Source organism: Lucilia cuprina, chromosome 2 (genome assembly GCF_022045245.1).
Source record: "Lucilia cuprina isolate Lc7/37 chromosome 2, ASM2204524v1, whole genome shotgun sequence".
Lineage (NCBI taxonomy): Eukaryota > Metazoa > Arthropoda > Insecta > Diptera > Calliphoridae > Lucilia > Lucilia cuprina.
The window spans coordinates 7,340,652-7,345,347 of record NC_060950.1 but is presented as its reverse complement, the minus strand read 5'-3'; positions in this window follow the sequence as shown (position 1 = coordinate 7,345,347).

The window sequence follows — 4,696 nt, the reverse complement described above, 5'->3', positions numbered from 1 at the left end:
AACTAGAACTGAACTAGAACTGAACTAGAACTGAACTAGAACTGAACTAGAACTGAACTAGAACTGAACTAGAACTGAACTGAACTAGAACTGAACTAGAACTGAATTGGAACTGAACTAGAACTGAATTAGAACTGAACTAGAACTGAATTAGAACTGAACTAGGACTGAACTAGAACTGTACTAGAACTGAACTAGAACTGAACTAGAACTGAACTAGAACTGAGCTAGAACTGAACTAGAACTGAACTAAAACTGAACTAGTATTGAAAACTAAACAAGAGCTTAACTAAAACTTAACAGGAACTGAATTAGAACTTAACTAAATCTCAATTATATCTGAAAAAATTAACTAAAATTGAACTAAAACATAACTAGAACATAATTAACTCACCTTCTTCGGTGGCTCAGTAGATTTTTCCTCCGAATCTTCATATTCATCAGAATCTTCTAATTTTTGTTCATTATTAGCTGCTCCATTATTAAGCGTAACTCCTTGAGTTTGAACAGCTGGCTGTTGTTGTATTAAAGAAGGCACCAAATTTTGGGCAGATTGTTGTTGCTGAACCACCACAGTATTTGTCAATTGGGTTTGTTGCTGCTGCTGCTGTGGAATAGCTTCATTTTGTCCCACATAAGATGAGGAAACTTCAGGCAGTGATTGCTGTTGTTGTGATGATATTGATTGAGCAGCAAGTTTTTGTTGTTGCTGTTGCTTTTGCTGATTCAAAATTGCCTGTTGTTGCCAATTGGAATTAAGAGGAGCTGGTGGAGGTGGAGGAGGAGGTGGTAATAAAATATGTTGTTGTTGTTGTTGCGGCTGTTGTTGGCCAACATAAACATTACTGGGTACTTCTTGAGCCACATGAGGCATATAGAGACCACTTTGCTCCAATGTAGAGGAGCCTACACCATAAACAGCATTATTTTGATTACGATTGTTGACATAAGATGTAAAACTATCACCTTGTTGCTGTTGTTGTTGCTGCTGTTGTAGTTGTTGTTGAGCTGTCAGTTGATTGAGATTTGAAGATTCTGGGTTACCTAGAATTATAATAAAAGATTTACATATTTCGTTTAGCAAACTTTCTCCACTTTGTTTTTTTTTTTTTGCTCTAAACTCTGTAATCATTTGGGTGAATCTTAGACATCACAACAAAAACTAATTTAGTTCCCTTTTAATGTCTTTATTTTGATGTTGATGGTTTTTTCCCATTACTAATTACTTTTGTTTTTTGTGTATTTTTTGTTTGTTTGTTTTATTTATTTATTACCTTCTCTAGTTTTTCCACTAGAATGCCTATTTAACTAGTTTAAATGTTTAGTTTTTTTTTATTATTCTAATTAAAGTGTTTCCATTGCATGTCATTTGTTTCGATGTAGTTTCTTATGTTGGAAATGTAAATTTTTGTGTAACGGCCCTAACCTCAATTTTATTTTATAAAAATTTAATTACTTTTTTGTAGACAGTTAAAATTTGAATATCTTGCATTATAAATAAGACTTAACGAAGATATAAAATTTTGAGTAAATAGGGAATCACTTTGCCAAATGCTACGTATCCAAATCTTATTGTTATATTCCCAATAGCTGTTGTATTGGTTCGGAAGTATGAATATATATACAGTAAATAAAACTAAGTTTTTTGCCTACCTTTTTTTTAAGAAAATTTAGTTTTTTGTTCATAAATAAAATTCGAAAAACAGGTAAAAAGTAAATATATGTTTTCCAATTAAAAATAGATATTGTGTAAAATGGGAAAAATTAGAAAAAATATTAAAATACAAATTTTTGGTGCATTTGTTGTTGCATTTTAAAATTATTCATCAGAATTTGCATGTCAATAAAGTATTTTGCATATTAAGAAATCCGGTTAATTTCATTGGGTTTTTCAAATTATTTTCTAATTATTTTGGGAATTACTTGTTTTATTGTTAAAAGGAAGAGTGTTAAATATTTTTCAAATGCGATTTGCAAAAAATCATATCCTTATTGGGTGAAAATGTGATGTTATTTGCCTTAAAATGTTTAAAGGATAATAATGAGGCAATTTTGATATAAAAAATTAGTTTAGATTTCTAGAACAAGTGTAAATCAATAAAATATAATTATGAAATGTTTTATCAATCAACATTAAAAAATATAAAATAGAGTAATAGATGAAATGTTCCAAAGAATTATTACAAAAAAACGTACTGAGTGCTCTTTCAAAATCTTTAACTGCCAAAGGGAGGCGAATTGTATCCAAGGAAAACTATTGGACTCCTGATTTATCTTTTTCAAAATATATATACGAACTAGGAGGAAGACTATGTTTATATTTAGGCCTCTAAACAGACCTTAGGTTGCTTGAAACCAATGTAAAGTGAACTGTCGTGTAGTACAGAAAAATACCAAATTTATTAAAATAGAGGTGGTTATCATAATGTCAACAAAATCAATATTTTTCACCTAATACATACACTCATATATATAGAACCCAAATCAAGAATAACTATCCAGATCCAAATACGCCTACTGTATCTTATTCATAAAATAAAGAATTTAAAATGTAAGGTTGAAAGTCAATATTTTAGCATTTAATAGTTATTTTCGAAATTTAATGAAAGAAACGATAGATTTCATGTTAAGTCAAATATTGATAAATTCTCATAGGTATATAGGATAATAAATCGGTTAAGAAATTTCCAAATTTAGTCGTTCCACTACACAAATATCTAAAAAATGTTATTCTAATATATAGGAGTAATAATTAATATTAAAAAAATGAACAAAAAACCTAAAAAAAGCAAAATACTTTATTGACCCAAAAAATTAACAATACGTTCACATTTTATCAAAAATCTCGTTAATTAATAGTAGAAAATTAAAATATAAGATATTCTTTAAAAAAATACAATAAACAAATTGCTTTATTTTGCTAAAAATAATTGTTCAGATAAAGTTTTTTCTTAAAATTTATAAAATTTTACATAGGCAAATTACTTAATTGATTCACTGTATATGCATAAAAGCCCATTTCTTTAGAAATCTTTTTTATAATGTATTTCAGGTACATATGTACATTTACGGTGGATATGGAGAATTACTAGAGAACTCTGTGAATATGTTTGGCTCCACAAATTGTAATCAATTTTCTTTGATCGATTACTAGGAGAAGATGCTATTGACATACCCAAACTGGACTATATTAAAGCTATGTGCACTATATATAAGTGAAATAACAGAAGCTCCAGCCTTTGGGAACCTTTAAATAAATCATTCCTATACTGTTAGCACTAAGGTGACATTTAAGTCAAATGAAGCCCTATAATTATAAAGTTCATGAGGGTCATCGAGACTAGTATAGAACTTGGATTTGAAGCTTTCTGTCGTGATACGAGTATATTGAACATAATTATGAACTTAAAAGACCTATTTGGCGGGTTCAGTTGTATAGGGGCTAGGTGAAATAATGGACCGAAGTGAACTATTTTCAATAGGCTACGACACCATAAAATATCATGTGCCAAATTTCATTGAATTATTTTTAAAATTGCGACTTGTAGATTTGATTACAAAGACGTCTGGCCGGACATAGCTAAATCGAAAATCAGAAAATGATTCTGAGCCGATTAGTAACTTAAAGGGTATAGGACCAATATTATTGTGCGTAACTAACATCAGCACTAACCCAAAATACCCTCCCCACTAAAGTGGTGTGCAAAACTTACAGAAGTAGGAGTCACTTTCCATCTTCATAATTTTCGTTATAATGTTCATACATAATCAGATTAAGGGAGCAAGAAATATTAAAGAAAACATAATAATGAAAAAATTATATAAAAATAACAATAATATTTAATATATATTTTTTTTAATAGAAACATTAGGGTGGCTTCAGAACAAATCCCGAATTTGATAGTGACAGCTCATGCGAAAAAGTGACACTGCAACAAATTATTTTTTACACACAAACACACAGTAATTAGTACATTGTCTGTCGGTGAATCTTTCTGTCTGTCCGTATGCATTTAAGTGGTGTGTAAAACAATAATAATAATTAAATGAAAAGCAACAACATAATAATGAATTTTCTCTGAATATACTACAGTACCGATAAGCAATATTTTGATAGTGACAATCTAGAGCTCGATTGATAGAACTATGCAATCAATGACTATACATTAGTCTATAATCTTTTCTATAGACAATACTATAATCTTGACTACAAACTACTTTATAATATTGATAATAGACCGGTCCTGATTATAAACCAGTCTATAGTATAATTAGTTTTGACTAGAGGTTCTGGTCTTAGACAGGTCTAAACTATAGACCAGATCCTATAGTCAAGATTATAGACTGGCCTACAGTCTTGACAATAGACAGGTCTAGTCAAGGTCTAGTCTTATAGCCTATAGTTTTGACAGAATTAAGACCAATCTTGACAACAGACAGGTCTATACTCTTCACTATAGTCATGACTATAGACAGGTCTATTGTAAAGATTATAAAGTAGTTTATAGTCAAGATTATAGTCTAGTCTACAGAATGCTATAGTCTTGCCTATAGACTGGTCTATAGTCTTGCCTATAGTATAGTATTTCCTATAGACTGGTCTATAGTCTTGCCTATAGACTGGTCTATAGTCTTGCCTATAGACTGGTCTATAGTCTTGCCTATAGACTGGTCTATAGTCTTGCCTATAGACTGG